The sequence below is a fragment of the Ambystoma mexicanum genome, chromosome 1p (genome assembly GCF_040938575.1).
Source record: "Ambystoma mexicanum isolate Mex_15411 chromosome 1p, UKY_AmexF1_1, whole genome shotgun sequence".
Lineage (NCBI taxonomy): Eukaryota > Metazoa > Chordata > Amphibia > Caudata > Ambystomatidae > Ambystoma > Ambystoma mexicanum.
In genome coordinates this window covers 364,774,338-364,790,776 of record NC_090921.1, presented here as the reverse complement: position 1 = coordinate 364,790,776, position 16,439 = coordinate 364,774,338, and positions in this window count along the sequence as shown.

Genomic DNA, 16,439 nt, shown 5'->3' with positions numbered 1-16,439 from the left:
TGTCCTGGCAGGACAGTCACCTAGCCAAACAAACAAGAGAGTGACTTGGGTTTCCAAGGGAACCCTGTGCAGGGGTCCTAAAACCCCTCCCTCACATCCTGTCTACACAGACTCACAGGCGCCTAAGGAGGGCTCCTGTGCAGAAGCCCGCCAATGGACGGTGAACAAAGGAACCAAACCTGGTTTGGCACGCAGAGTAAAACACGAGAAAGATCTTTACAAAAATAAATGGCGAATAAACCCAGCCGGAACCAAATAAAAGTAAATTGGGTCCAACGGATTAAAGTTCGAGGCTACTAACTTAGCCTAAAACAGTGCCAAGGCTATTTTCATAGACCACGGTAGGAAGAATATGGTAGATACCACTGCCACTAGCCAAATCTTAAAGAAAGGGGAATTAAATAATGTTCCATGAGAAACAGACAAAAAGGGAGAACTATTAACCCTTTCCAGTACTCTATGTAAGATAGTTTGTACTGGGTCTGTGCTTTTAAAAAGACTAATAAAGTCAATGGCAACTCTACATGTTCTGGGAGACAATAGTCAGTCCCAGAAAATGGAGTTTAAAGTGGGAAGTCTGAAAAAGACAACCTGTGTCACTCCTCTAAAGGTGCTGTGTGACACACAGTAAACAGATGATTCATATGGAGTAGGTGAAGCTCCACAGTCTATGAACACAAAAATGTTAAACACACAGCAAAACACATGTAAGAGTGGGGAAAAAAGGCTCACACTCTTACCAGGTGAAAAAAATCCAGCAAAGCTGCTGAGGGACTCAGTAGGTAAGGGAAATTAGCCATTCTGGAGAATTTGCCTTAAACCTGAGAGGGCATTTACAGATTTTGGGTGGGCCTGGCCTGCTCAGGGCTTACCTTGTCTACGCCTATATGTACAACAGTGGACAGTAAATGCAGTAGCACTTAGATTTGGGACACCTGGGTAGAGGGAGAAATACCTAAACGGGGATACAACAGTAGACAGTAACAGCATTAACACCTAGATTTGGGACACCTGGATAGAGGGAGAAATGCTTTAAAGGGGGTACAAAAGTGGACACTAAAAGCAGTAGCACCTAGATTTGGGACTCCTGCATAGAGAGAAAATACCTAAAAGGGGGTACAACAGTAGAAAGTAAAATCAGTAGCACCGGGATAGAGGGAGAAATGCCTGAAAGGGAGTACAACAGGGAGCAGTAAATGCAGTGGCACCTAGATTTGGGACACTTGGATAGAGGGTGAAATGCCTACATGGGGGTTCACCATAGGACAGTAATCGCAGCAACACCAAGATTTGGGTCACCTGCATGCTGGGAGGAATGCCTAAAATGTGGTGAAGTAGTACATGCAGTCACCACAAGATTTGGGATACCTGGAAAGAGGGAGAAAATGACTTGCTAGCCGTACAACAGTAGACAATAGGCCTGAATGCAGATTGTGGTCAACTAAATCGATTTGCCTAAATCCGAGATATTTGCTACCGGCCCAATCTGTCTGACTGCGATACATGGCTGACTAACACAATCTACCTAGATGCGGAATATGGTTACCATACAATTGTGGGTTGCATGCATCAGACTACAAGCTATAAAGTAATAAGAATGGTGGGTCTATTTTATGGGGTGCAGTAATGGCTGTAGCTCCGGCTCATACCACGCTCAAATTGTTAGTCGCTGCTGCTCAGGGGGCTGCCCTGGATGCGTGAAACTAAAAGGGCAGGAGGGCCAATCAGGGTTCAGGAGTGGGGTTGGAGGTACGGGCCTGCGGGGAGGGAAGACTGGTAAAGGGCGGCTCGAGGTGGGCAGGTGACCCCAAAGCACATCGCTGGGCAGCAAAATGCTAGTTTAAGGCAAAACTGAAAATATTGGCGCAAATAAGCCCTACAAACGCTGTAAAGCGGCAAGATGTTAATTCAAAACTAAAATCACACACTATTGCAAGAACAGGCCCAAGACATGATGTTTATTGACAGCCAAATCAGATAATATTGGCAGAAAGAAGCATTGAACACGATGTTAATTGAAAGTGAAATCAAACAATATTTGCAGAAAGAACCACTGCATGTTCTGCAAAATATTCCTGTTAAATTTTGTTGGCATGGCTTCAATTTTTTGTTACAGAAAATGAACTGTGAAATGCACCATTTTGGCTCTTATTTTAAAAAGCGTTTGCAGGGAGAGAACACCCGAAACACATCTTGGTTGGTAGGCTCATTAAACTTGGTTTCTCATGCTCATTAGTGGCAAATGTTTATGCCAATCCATTGGGAGAAAACACCAGCAGCCACTTACAGGTGCTGCTATAACCAATCTGTGAGAAAAACCTTGAATTTCGGGAGCAGCTTCCAGAAATCCTACTAAGTAACTAATCTCTCCTCTGGACCAGAAGTTGTAAATTCGATTAAAGGCAGTGGACGCTTTCAGTGACACGAGTGGCCTTGCCCTCGGTAGGGAACCTATGATTCGAGCGTGACAATGGAATCATTTGGCAGGTTAGCTCAGGCTCCCTGCAGTGTAACCACAATACGTAGGCCCAGATTCTCCAAACATTGTTGGCAGCAAGTGAAGAGATGCACTGTAACCTCTCTTCTGCTGAAGACTACGAACAGCGCCGGCCTGGTGTTTGAATCATTCGTTGTTCCTGTTCTGTAAAGGAGCAGCAGACTGAAAAATAATGGAATAGAAGTCTCCCCAGACCAATTTGTATTTGTAGAGCGCCCTACGGCCAGACGACGTCAATGTGCTAAACAGGAAGACTACCTCTCAAGGAACGATGTGTCTTCAACGCTTTGTGAAACTGGATGTGTTCAGGTTCGGGGGCACAGCGTTCCACAGAGTAGGAGCCAGGACAGTGGACAATGGTTATGATGAATTCAAAACCTTTCTGAGTATTACACTACAGTGTTGTGGGCCCGCCTCCGGTCACCGGGGCGGGCCTCCGCAGGCGTCGGGAGCACCCAACACGGGTCACCAGTGCTGCGATCACGCAGCAGACAGAGGAGCAGGGGGCACCCTGCTTTCCCCGGATCACCGGAGCAGACCACGTGCCTGGGGGGACCCAGCTCACTGTAGCCCCGGTTCTGGGGGCACCCAGGCCGGGGTTGCACTATCAGCCATGGTCACATGGCTATACCATCAAATGAGGACAGTGTTGCCCAGCAGGGGGGCCGACCTCGTGCAGGTCCCCGTGCCTGGGCCTACTGCACGTGGTATTGCACCAGCAGGGTGCACACAAGAACGACACCGGAGTCAGGTTAACATCGACTGATGAGCCGGAAGCGGCTCGTTCTTTTTATTAACTTGGTCACATGGTTAACACCATGTGACCATGCACAGATCCTTGGGAGGTACCATGTACTCCAGGAGGGGTGACATGCAACACTCCACCTTTTTCATAACAACAAAACAAATAAGACACCACAGCACAATACACACACTATCACTAGAACTGTAGATCCCACTAGCCTTCACACACTTAGGGACCCAGGTAGCCCTGGGGGTGACAGTCAGGGCTGGTGAGCACACAGGTGATATGTCAGAACCTTCACCCACATGCACACCCTTTATTAGCCTGGGTGAATGGTTCTTGCACCACCAACACCCCACCATTGATCATAGCTGGCACCCTTCCCCCCAACCCTTAACCATCATAACGCAGCTTCACACAACATTGAGACTGGGCAGTTCAGGTCCGCTGGGTGCCGGTCAAACCACCTCTGGAAAGTCTTGATGACAGTTCAGTGTTCCAGGGCCGGAAAAGCTGCACCTGGGGGCACCCAGGGGCCACATCGGCGTAGTCCATAAAGGGTGTCCGGCAGACTGTAGCCGCACGATGTTCGGGCGCTGATGTTAGATGAGACACTCCCATTATTATCCTTCCACTCAGGGGCCTATGCAGGACACCCTCAGCAGCATAGGGTGCACCAGCACTCGTGAGAGTTGTAATCGTTGTCCCCTTCTGCTTCCTCTTGAGGTCGCTGCCACCTAGCTCTAAGGGGATGACTGCACATTTCGTACACTGGCATGGAGCCTGCTGGTCATCACCGCTGCTGGGCCCGGGATCACACTAGAGCCCATCTTGTGTTTTGGCACCGAGGGCACACGAGCACTCCTTGTGGAGCCGCTACCCTCTTGCACACCTCTTGGGCAGAATAGCTGGCAGGCTGGGAAGGGCTGGGACATCCTCTGCCCACCTCTGATGAGTTGTCATTGTCCTGGCACCCTTGAAGCACAGAGTGTCTCCTCGCCCATGTGACGTCATTATTATTATCCCCCTTCTCTCTTTTTTCTTTCTGTTGGGGTACGCTCCGATCCCAAGCACTGTTTACAGAAAACACCACTGAGGCAGACCGGGATGTTGGGAGGGTCATCTGCCTTGTTCGTTCTTTCCTCTTGATGCTGTGGGGAAGACCTGAGTATTCTTGCTTCCCCAACTCTCCGTGCACCAGTCTGATTGCCCTAAGGGTGGGCGCGGCCCACCTGATGTAACACAGTGGGCCAGGTAATGCAGGCCGGAGCCCAGTGCTGCTCCCCTCACATCATTCAGGTTAGCTCCAACATGGAGCATGCCCATGCTATTGCCCTTCACCGCCATTGGCCCGGGGAACATTCCAGGTCCCATCCTGGAACATGTGGGAGACTCAGTCATAGAGCGCTATGCATTTTTTTTTCCAGCTCCAACCGGAGCACAGTAGCACTCACCACCAGTGGCCTGGGTCTCGCGAAATAACGCGATGCATGACCCACGCCGGGATTGCACCATCAGCCATGGCTATACAATCGAAGGAGGAGGGCGTTGCCCAGCAGGGGCGCCGACCTCGTGCAGGGCCCCATCCCTGAGCTTACTGCACGCGGTATTGCACCAGCAGGGTGCACACAAGAACGACACCGACACCGGAGTCAGGTTAACATCGACTGATGAGCCTGAAGCTCGTCTTTTTATTCAGATCCTTGGGAGGTACCATGTCCTCCAGGAGGGGTGACATGCAACATACAGCATTATCCTAGCCAGTGTCCTGACTCCAGAATGAAGTTCACGTAAAACTGTCAAATCTAGAATTTCAAGCTTTAGAGCATCCACCGCCCAGTCAGACACCTAGGCCGCCGCAGGCATGGGAGCCTTCAGAAGGGATGCCAGGGGGCTCAATGGATTCGAAGCGCAAGTGGTATGTGGCCGCCCCATTCCACGCCAATGCAAGCTGCAAATAAGCAGGAAACGTGTCTGCCAGGGACAACAATCACGGCAGCTGTCCTCTTCCCTAAGTAGGCCAGGCTTCCGGTCTTTTAATTTGCACCTTCCTTCACGTCGGCTCCCAGAGGAAGCCGAGCATTCCTCAGTCCTCCTGTCACTGGTTAGCAGTGTGAAAGGAGGGAAGCCTTGTTCTCACTTCTCCTTCTCATCCCCTAGCCCTGATCATTATGTAAACCCCCCACCAGGCTTCCACCTCTTCCTCCCTAATCAGGAAGCATGGCCTCCAGGAAGAATAAAGAAACCAGCCCAGCCCCACGCCCACCACCCCACCAAGCAGGAAATGCTTTCTAAACACAATAGACATTAAGGGCATGATTGTGAGCATGGTGGCAATGGCAAGCACCTCCTTTTTTTGTAATGCAACATAAGCACGAGTTGGGATAGCATGGGGTATTTCTTGCATGGGGAATTTCTAGCATTGGGGTTAAAGCGGCACCAAGCATCCACTAGTACGTAGAGCAGAGAGCCTTGGGGTGAAGAGGCGTGGGGGAGGTTAGAGGTTAGAAGCTCAAGGTAAATGAAGGACGCACAGCACGAATGCCACCAGAAAGGGGCCGCTTTGATTACTCCCAACAGAGAGGTCGGAGCTTGAATAGGGCATCCAGTGATGCGGGTGGCAAGAGAAGGGGAGAACCGGGATGGCTGGAAAGGTAGGCAGAGGGAAAGGAGACAGAGTTGGGAGAGACCAAGACCCCTGCATTTGATCTGGAGCCGCAAACCTTCACGAGCCTGCAAGCAGCGCCTGGTTAACGTGCTCAGTGCGTCTGTCCCGCTAGCCTCACCCTCTGTGGCTTGCATGCACATGAGAAATAGTAATTTCAATATGAGGACAATGTCCCATTTTAAAACCCCTTAAGTGCCAAGGACCAGTATGCTCGTCCTTTTTGCATATACTTGCATACTAGCCTGGCACTTTAAATAGAACTTCACACCAAATTCCTGGGCTTGTGGGTTGCACACAGATGTCTGAGGCGATCACTTAATTTGCTGATCTATATTGCTGACTTGAGCTTTGTCCAGTCGACAGACTGTATCCCTAGCTGATCTCTGAGCAATTTGCACTGGTGTGTGGGAGCTGTTGTGTTGTGGGGCGATGTCAGGCCCCACACGCTGGCACACACACACGCATCCAGCACTCACACAGAGAGACACACCAGAGACGTGTTGCTGCTATGGTCTCCGGCGCGAACAGCCGGCCGGGACCGTCTTTATTGACAACGCGCATGCGCGAGCCTCGTTGTGGCCCGCGCATGCGCAGTACCGTGTATTAACTACGCAACATCCCTCCTTTTTCCCCAAACAATGAACATTAATTAACAGTGTAACTTAACAACGTATTCTTCAAACATAAACGTTCCAGCAATTACGAAGCAGGGTCCATAATAAAGTCTTGGAACCTCTGCAGCAGCTTGCGCCCCGCCCGGCTCGGGTACCTGCGTGCCTTGGCCTGAGGCACCTCTTGTGTCCCTTGAGTCTCAGCCAGTCCATCGTGTCTCAGTGGCGGTCCATCGCTTGGCTCAGGTGCTGGAGTGTCGACTTCATCCGCTTCGGCAGACCCCACGCGCTTGAAAAACGAGATGTTCCTGATGACAGTTCCACGTGAGTTGGCAGCTGTGACCATCGAGCCGTTTACATGCGTCACCCCCAGGGGCTGTGTTTCGTAGGTTAACGATAACTTCCCTTCTGCTCTCCTGTTTCGCACCAGCACGGTATCCCCCACTGCAATCAGCCTCTCCGAGAGCTTCCTCCTGATCGTCTCATTTTCATTCCGCGCCGCCCTCTCTGTTCGCACGTGACCATTTTCAATCTCCCCAGGCTGGCGGCCTTCCATTTCCAGCAGGAGCCCTCTTGGTGCACGCTTGAAGAGTGCTTCGGCTGGGGCGACCCCGGTTGATTGATGGGGGTCGAGCGATTCTCTCGAAGGAAGTCAACTAAGTTGCGTCGGAGGTCTGCGCCTCCATAGGATGGCCAGAGCTTCCCGTTCAATCTGAGAGTACCGTCTCTCCGTCTCTGTTAGCGCTTTACTGGCATATGCGATGGGCCTCATTGTTCCTTGATTGTCGGCCTGCATGAGGACAGCCCCCAGTCCGATCCGGATTAAAGTATGCCATTGTTTCTTGTTCCGATAGGGCATTTTTGATGTTGTCGAAAGCCCTCTGTTCTTTACCCCCCCAGTTCCAGGCGATGTCGTTTCTGGTGAGAGCTCTCAGGGGTTCCGACAGGAGGCTAGATCGCGGATGAAGCGACCACAATACGTCACCATACCCAGGAAGCTTCTGATTTCAGATGGTGAGATTGGCGGGGTTGCTTCCCGGATGTCTTTCACTTTTTCAGGATCAGGTGATATGCCCCCCGTGTGGAAGACGAACCTGAAAAATTCCAGCCTGTCGTTAGGAACTTACACTTCTCTTTGTGCAGTGTCAACCCTAGGTCGCGCAGCCTCACCAGTGTGCTTTCGCTTTAGGTGTTCAGCCTCGGAACGGGCAAAGACCAGAATGTCATCCGACATGTTTATCACTCCCTTGAGTCCAGACAGGGCTCCCCTGATGGTATTCTGGAAGACCTCTGCCGCGGAAGAAATACCAAAACTGAGTCTTTTATATTGGTATAACCCCTCGTGAGTCGTAAACGTTGTAATGTATCTTGACTCGGGGTGGAGCTCTAACTGATGGTACCCGGATCTCAAATCCAGTTTTGAGAACACTTTCGCCCTTTGAAGCTCCCCAATGATGTCGTCCAGGGTGGGTGTTATGTGGCGCTCTCTTTTGATCGCTAGGTTGGGAAGCCTCATGTCCACGCAGATGCGTACCACACCCGGCAGTTTGAGCTTTGGGGCTACCATGATCGGGGAGACCCACGGGGTGGGGCCCTCTACCTTCTCAATGATGTCCTTGTCTATCAGTGATTGCAGCTCGCGTTCCACCTGTGTCCTCAGATGGAAAGGGACGCGGCAGTGTTTGAGAGCCGTTGGTCTCACAGACCCATCGATGTGGAGGCGTATTGGGTCAGCCTTTAATTTCCCTATCCCTCGGAATATCATCTCAAAACGACTCAACACATTTTCCAAGTCAGTGTGGTAGACCGCAAATGAGAAGTGTACAATGTCCAATGCCTCAGCCGCAGCACAACTCAGAAGGGAATGCAGGCTCACATCTGTTACAAAGAACCTCGCCCTTATTCGATTTTGTCCATGAGTGACTGGGGCCACGAATACTCCTTGGATGGGGAGCGGTGTGTGTCCTCCGAAAGCGTATATACGTGCTGTGGACTCGGCTAGGCTTGGTGGACCAGGGAGTGCGTTGTAGTGTTCCGTCGCCAGCACACAGACGGACGATCCAGTGTCTATCAAGACTGGTGTGGGTGTTTCCAAATGTTAACTGTGCACTTGGGTTGTCGTCTTCTGCCGGGGCCTTCAGCTATACTTGAGATGAAGAAGATTTCATCTTCCTCCTCCTCCTCCTCGGCGATGTTTAGGTCCTGCATACCTTGTTCAATGGATGATACACCCCTCACTCTCCGAGTGCTGCCTCTGGCAACCCTTTCGGGCCCTCCTGATACTGCGACAGGTGCTGTTGCTCTGCACACCCTAGCACAAAGTCCTGGTGTGTTACACCGGCCACAGGTTCTCGGTTTGGCTGGACAGTCACCCATGTGTGGCAGGTCGTAACCACAATATTGGCACGAGGGAGCGTTGCTATGCCCCCCGGGGCTATCACCTCCTCTTGATGTCCACCTTGACTTTCCTGGGGTAGTGCGGCCAATTGCAAAAGCCTCACCTTCCTTTCTCCCATGCGTGACTGCATCCATTTTCACACCCCTCGCGTCAGCCAGCTCATAGGCCCTCCCTGTGTCCAGGATCTGTTGTAGGGTCAAACCAGGTTCCCTCAATACCTGCCTCAATTACCGGAGCTGCAGCCCTGCAACAACTGGTTCCGAACCATCTCCTCTTCATTTCCCCATCTACAGGAGCTTGCCAGAACTCTGAGTCGTGCACAACATTGATCCAATGACTCTTCCTCTCGTTGTCTTTCCGCACGCATGACAAACCTATCAAAGTCTACATTTGCCATTGGCAGAAAGTGATCTCGGAGCGCCTGCTTCACTGCAGCATATGTCACAACCGTAATGTTCAGAGAGTCATATATCTTGTGAACCTCAGCCCCTGCCGAGTACACCATGATTGCGATTCTTTCTTCGTCCTCCGTGATCCCCGAGGCCGTGAAGAACATCTCCAACCTCTTCACCCATAGGAGCCATTTAGGCCCCAACTTGGAAGGTGGGCCCGTGGTATCAAATTCAGGCATGGGGGCTAGTGTGCTGTTCACCCTGCGAGCGCCATCCTGTTCCTCTTCCTCTCCCATTTTTCTGCGTGGTACTCACAGGTATGCGTTGAACTGCTTTGAAGATAGGGCCCCGGATCACCCTTGGCGCAATATTTTCCCCAGTGCCACTCTTCTTTCCTTTTTGTCAGAATGCCACAACCTTGCAGCTGCACAGGCTGTGGAGGGTCCAAAAATTGATGTTTTTCTGTGCAATCCAAAATGGCCGTCGGCCACACGTGTGGGCCCGTGCCGACACAGAGCAGCGTTCTCCTCCCTGGACGCTACCGGAGTGGAGGACTGCTCCCGCGCCATCCTCGTCACCAGTGTTGTGTTGTGGGGCGATGTCAGACCCCACACACTGGCACACGCATCCAGCTCTCACACAGAGAGACACGCCGGAGACGTGTTGCTGCTATGGTCTCCGGCGCGAACTGCCGGCCGGGACCGTCTTTATTGACAACGCGCATGCGCGAGCCTCGTTGTGGCCCGCGCATGCGCAGTACTGCATATTAACTACACAACAGGAGCGTTAGTCAGGTTTACAGTGCGTTTGCCAAATGGAGTACTTTGTTGGGGGATGAGTGTGTAACAGACTTAGGGAAAGATGCAAGTACACCTTGCCATGAGGTGAAAGAGGTGCTGTATGCATTGTACAAGCTGTGTGTGTTAAAAATACAAATTTTTTTTCCAACATACTCAATTTCCCTCACACAACCCTTACCGTATTATGGTAATCATGTCCACGTGCACTGAGGCTATCCAGACCTATACCCTGGACAGCTGCCTTTGGGCTGAGCATCCACAGAGGGCTCACGGTTAACATAGCCTGTTATGCACCTTTATCCCACCCTCGAGACATCCACAGAACTCCCATGAGGCATCTATACCCTGGTCAGCCAGGCAGAATCATACCAGTATTGAGAGATGCTCAGAAATACCACAATGCACCTCTGTGGAGGCCTGACATGCACACTTACACTAGCAATGATCCGGGCATGAAGCTCTGACAATGCAATCAATGGGCTGTCATGTACCTGTATAGTAGCAGAGAGCCATATTCAGAACCCTCAAAATAATTTCTAACCAGCCCTGCCTTCCACCTTTATTCAAACTCTGAGCCGTACATAGAGAACTTACGCTGCACATCTAATCTTACCTGTCATAAATCTTCATGCCATCCTGATGGATGCTTCCCCCGCCTGCACCGCCATCTTGACCCACCTTGCCTTATCTTTTATTTTTCCGTCCCCCACAATCTACTTACCTCTTTTCTTTAGCGGCGGACCCTCCACCGGCGCTGCCACCTGCTGCAGCCGCTCTGTGATCATCATGGAAATGGAAGAGGGGCTCCGTATGGAGTCCCGTCTTCCACATCCATGGCGGCCATCTTGAGACAGCATTTCTATTCAATGAATGGGATGGGCGCGGCGTCTCATACATTGACTTAAAATACAATCTTCTCAGCACCCTGGGTTTCTGGATCGGAATTCCCAGGGTGCTAATAGCATTAGGAACCCGTTCCAAGGTCTGGAACGGGTGATAACGTCCCTGGGTCTGCTAGGCCCTGGACCGTTCACACCCGTACCAGCCCTTGAAACGGGTGCTTAACACTATAATAGTATCAGGTTCTTATATAGTGCCTAACAGCGCATTACTCAACCTCTTAAGAATTTTAATAATAGCTGTTATTATCACCCAACTAAATGGTACTCAATTATCAACCTCAGAAATGTGAAAGGCTGAGTTGGCTCTGCTAGGCATTCAAACCTACTAATTGTATGTCAGGGGCGAATGCTTAACGCGTGAGCTATCCACCCTCTATCCAAAAGTACAAAATGCAGAGCTACCCCATGGAAACGATTCCAGACTTGAAAACCAGTGTACACGTCAGAATAGAGGAGCACTAAAAGAGCTCTGTTAATACCTCACTACTGAAGGCCGGGATAGAGGAGGACTGTCAGAGCTCTGCTGATATTTCAGAACTGGGATGGCAGTGAACACTGCAGGGCAGAATAAAGGATCACTGTGAGAACTCTGCTGAAACTTTAGCACTGGGATGGCAGTGCACACTGGAGGGCGGGATAGAGGACTACTGTGAGAGCTCTGCTGATACCTCAGCACTGGGATGGCGGTGTACATTCAGGTCAGGCCAGGGAAGCACTGTGTGAGCTCTGCTGATACTTCAGCTCTGGGGTGGCAGTGCACACTGCAAGGCAGAATAAAGGATCACTGTGAGAACTCTGCTGAAACTTTAGCACTGGGATTGCAGTGCACACTGGAGGGCGGGATAGAGGACTACTGTGAGAGCTCTTCTGATACCTCAGCACTGGGATGGCAGTGTACATTCAGGTCAGGCCAGGGAAGCACTCTGTGAGCTCTGCTGATACTTCAGCTCTGGGGTGGCAGTGCAGACTGAAGACCGGGATAGAGAACCACTGTGAGAGCTCTGCTGATACCTCAGCACTGAGATGGCAGTGTACATTCAGCTCAGGATACAGAAGCACTGTGAGAGATCTGCTGATACTTCAGCTCTGGAATAGCAGTGCGATGGAAGGCAGGGATAGAGGACCACTGTGAGAGCTCTGCTGATGCTTCAGCAGTGGGAGGGCAGTGCACATTGCAGGTCAGAGTAAAGGTTCACTGTGAGAGCTCTGCTGAAACCTTAGCACTGGGATGGCAGTGCACACTGGAGACCGGGATAGCAGAACACTGTGAGAGCTCTGCTGATACTTCAGCACTGGGATGGCAGTGCACATTGCAGGTCAGAATAAAGTATCACTGTGAGAGCTCTGCTGATACTTCAGCACTGGGATGGCAGTGCACATTGCAGGTCAGAATAAAGGATCACTGTGAGAGCTCTGCTGATACTTCCGCACTGGGATGGCAGTGTATATTGCAGGGCAGAATAAAGGATCACTGTGAGAACTCTGCTGAAACTTCAGCACTGGGATGGCAGTACACACTGGAGGCCGGATAGAGGACCACTGTGAGAGCTCTGCTGAAACTTTAGCACTGGGATGGCAGTGCACATTCAGGTCAGGCTAGGGAAGCACTGTGAGAGCTCTGCTGATACTTCAGCTCTGGGGTGGCAGTGCAGACTGAAGACCGGGATAGAAGACCACTGTGTGTGCTCTGCCAATACCTCAGCACTGAGATGGCAGTGTACATTCAGGTCAGGATACGGAAGCACTGTGAGAGCTCTGCTGATACTTGAGCTCTGGAATGGCAGTGCCGATAGAAGGACGGGATAGAGGACCACTCGAGAGCTCTGCTGATACTTCAGCACTGGGATGGCAGTGCAGGCTGAAGGCCGGGATAGAGGACCACTGTGAGAGCTCTGCTGATACTTCAGCACTGGGATGGCAGTGCAGGCTGAAGGCCGGGATAGAGGACCACTGTGAGAGCTCTGCTGATACTTCCGCTCTGGGATGGCACTGCAGACTGGAGGCCGGGATAGAGGACCACTGTGAGAGCACTGCTGATGCCTCAGCTCTGGAATGGCAGTGAACATTCAGGTCAGGATAGGGAAGCACTGTGAGAGCTCTCCTGTTATTTTAGCACTGGGATGGTAGTGCAGACTGACGGCCGGGATAGATGACCACTGTGAGAGCTCTGCTGATACCTCAGCTCTGGGATATCAGTGTACATTGCAGGTCAGGATTGGGAAGCACTGTGAGAGCTCTGCTGATACTTTAGCACTGGGATGGCAGTGCAGACTGAAGGCCGGGATAGTGGACCACTGTGAGAGCTCTGCTGGTACTTCAGCTCTGGGATGGCAGAGCACATTGCAGGTCAGGATAGGGAAGCACTGTGAGAGCTCTGCTGATACTTTAACACTGGGATGGCAGTGCAGACTGAAGGCCGGGATAGAGGACCACTCTGAGAGCTCTCCTGATACTTCAGCATTGGGGTGGCAGTGCAGACTGAAGGCTGGGATAGAGGACCACTGTGAGAGCTCTGCTGATACTTCAGCTCTGGGATCGAAGTGTACATTGCACGTCAGGTTAGAGAAGCGCTGTGAGAGTTTGGCTGATACTTTAGCACTGGGATGGCAGGGCAGACTGAAGTCCGGGATAGAGGACCACTGTGAGAGCTCTGCTGATACTTCAGCACTGGGGTGGCAGTGCAGACTGAAGGCTGGGATAGAGGACCACTCTGAGAGCTTCTCTGAAGCTTCAGCTCTGGTATGACAAGGCACATTGCAGGCCATGTTAGAAAGTCATTGTGAGAGCTCTGTTGATTTCTCAGTACTGGAACACCAGTGCACAAGGCAGGTCAGGGCAGAGACGCATTGGGAGAGGTCTGCTAATACATCAGTCCTGGGATACCAGTACACATTACGCGTCAGGCAAGGGGAGGCCTGTACGAGCTCTACTGATACTTCATAACTGGGATACCAGTGCACAGTACAGGTCATGATAGAGAAGTATTACAGGAGCTCTGTTGATTTCTGAGTCCTGCTACATATATTCACAGCAGCAGTAACACAAGGTGGGACACATGCATGGATTAACATCTTCCATCTTGTTCCATCATTGATGCCTTGCTTTCATGCTCTGGCCAATACACGATTAATTGTAATCCTACATGCTGCTTCACTACGTACAATGAAAAGTAAACGCTGCCAGGCATGAGAGCATGTCAGCAGCGTTTACTCACTTTGCACGGCATTGTGCAAAAGTGCAGGGCAAAAGGCGGCATGCACGCGTGCGCGCCAACTTTTGCCCTGCACATATGCACTCCGCCGTGCAAATGAGGAACATTTGGCGATGGGACCTGGCTTCTACTGAGTACAAACGTACCAGGTCCCCGCTATCAAATGATGCAGAGGAGCAACATTAGCTCCAAGGTGCTGCAAAGCCTTGTGTTAACACTTCGCTTTACGACTTGATTTTACGCTTAAAAATGATACTTTAAAAAAAACACCTCATCCAAAAAAGTATTGCTCTAACACTTCAGTTACCATCCACGTTTACTCCTTCAAACAGCAACAGCTCCAGGCGAGGTGCTATATGAAGGAATACAAGTGGTCATTAAGGCAGGTGGCCTTAATAAACTCAAGAAACCTTCACTCCTACTAGAAACTACACATATGGCAATACACAAATTAAGTGGTGGGAGCAGCACAAAAAATGCAAATAAAACTCACTTTGTTGGTGCACCTCAGTATGCTAAAGACTCCTGCCTCAGGCACAGATGGGTCAGCAGCAATATCAGCAGGCAGCCTGTGCCACCCCCAGCTACCACTTCAATCTGACAGCACCCTCACACAGCCCATCAGCCTGTGCTCCGGCCCACCTCAGCAGCACATCAACCTGCGCCCAAGCCCCACTTCAAGCAGCTCATCAGCCTGCACCCCAACCCCACCCAGCAGCACCAGACCAGGAAGAGAGCCTGGAGAGCCAGAAGGCAAGGCACTCCTCAGCCAGGCTTTACAGCCCATGGATGTCCCACCATAATTGTCAAAGATCATTAGGCCCTCACCATCTACCTCCTGTACATGCCCACCATCTACAGCCTACTGGCAGAAATTGTGTGCAACATACATCCTGACAGGCAGTCTCCAAAGCCTATCCTCAAACCAGACTTCACCACACTGTGGCCCTGGCACATGGCATTATCCAACCATGCTTCTCCCGCATTCTCTCACAGATTTTGAATGCCATGATGAGACGACTACACAACCACATTTCCTTTCCCACTGACCCAGTTGCCCTAAACGACACAAAGGCCATGTTTTATTCCATAAAAAAATGCCCCAATGTGAAAACGGCCCTGGACTGCACACACATGGGGCTTTTACCAATCAAGGCAAAAGTGCAGGTCTTCAGAAACAGATGCATACAACATTCCAACAATGTGTAAATGATCTCCGATGCTCACCAGCTCTTTACGTATGAGTGCGCCAGATTTCCTTGCTACTCACATTACTCCATGATCCTGGCTCAGATAGCAACCTGCCACAGGGAATGGTATATATATCAAACTTGGCGGAAGACATGTGTAGGAGGGCAGAATAATATTACTAAACAAAAGGAAAGCTCTAGTAATCATGTTAATCACTTTCATACATTGGAAAAGACCTAAAGTATGTCTTTGAAATTAGTATAGACCTATACCCAAAGTAGATTGTAAAAAATATAAATTCTCAATGTTATTACATAGTTAATAACACATACTTAATAATATTAAAATCATGATACAGTCAATAAAACCAATAATGTTCAAAGTATTACCGTACATCAAATCATATAATCCTACACATCACACATCAAGCCGGGATATTAGCTTTATACAATATTTAACTCCTGGACTCAGAGCGTAGATCCAATGATCAATGTTTCTACCGCTGTTATCAATGCCCTACTTGTACAAGTTTCTATCTTATGTGGGCTTTACTCCGCTGGACATTCATCAGGGGCTGTATATTTTCTCTTTGTGCGTAATATATTGATAGGCGATATATTCCAAGCAAATACACTCGGGTCCTTCCAATGTACTCTAAACAAATAGAAACATAAACATGTTTTAAAACTCTTTGGTTTGCTAAGCAACCTTGCATATCCCTTCTACAGGGGATTTCAGTATATAGCTATAATTATAACATACCTGAACCGTGTGCCTGCAGTAACTCTTCAAGGAACACCTGCAACTTTGAATGCTGCTGACGCTAAATTCAGATGTGTTTACTTCTTACACTCTTGCTAATCTGTAATACAAAGCAACTAACTTAGTTGTGGATTCATATATTCACTGCTAGCTATCATTTAAGTAATAGCATCCCATGCTTACCTTCAACTGTCTGGCCAACTTCATAGTCTAGTACTTCAAGCATTTGCTCTTCAATTGTCAAAGCCTGCACCCAGTAGTA